Source organism: Solanum tuberosum, unplaced genomic scaffold (assembly GCF_000226075.1).
Source record: "Solanum tuberosum cultivar DM 1-3 516 R44 unplaced genomic scaffold, SolTub_3.0 scf00051, whole genome shotgun sequence".
NCBI classification, from domain to species: domain Eukaryota; kingdom Viridiplantae; phylum Streptophyta; class Magnoliopsida; order Solanales; family Solanaceae; genus Solanum; species Solanum tuberosum.
The window spans coordinates 2,265,810-2,266,021 of record NW_006238978.1 but is presented as its reverse complement, the minus strand read 5'-3'; positions in this window follow the sequence as shown (position 1 = coordinate 2,266,021).

The following is a 212-nucleotide window of genomic DNA, read 5'->3' as shown; positions in this document are numbered from 1 at the left end:
AAAAAAAAATATTTTTTTTGAGTTATTTTGAATTACGAAAATACGAATGTTTTTTTTATTTTTCTAAGTTATATTAGTTTATAGTATTTAAGTTTTAAAATTTATAATAATTTTACTTAAGTTTATTTTAAAGATATTTTTTTAATTTTTACGTATATAAGTTTGTAAGTTAAGTTTAATAAAGTTTTTTTTTTAGTTTTTGAGCTTATGTA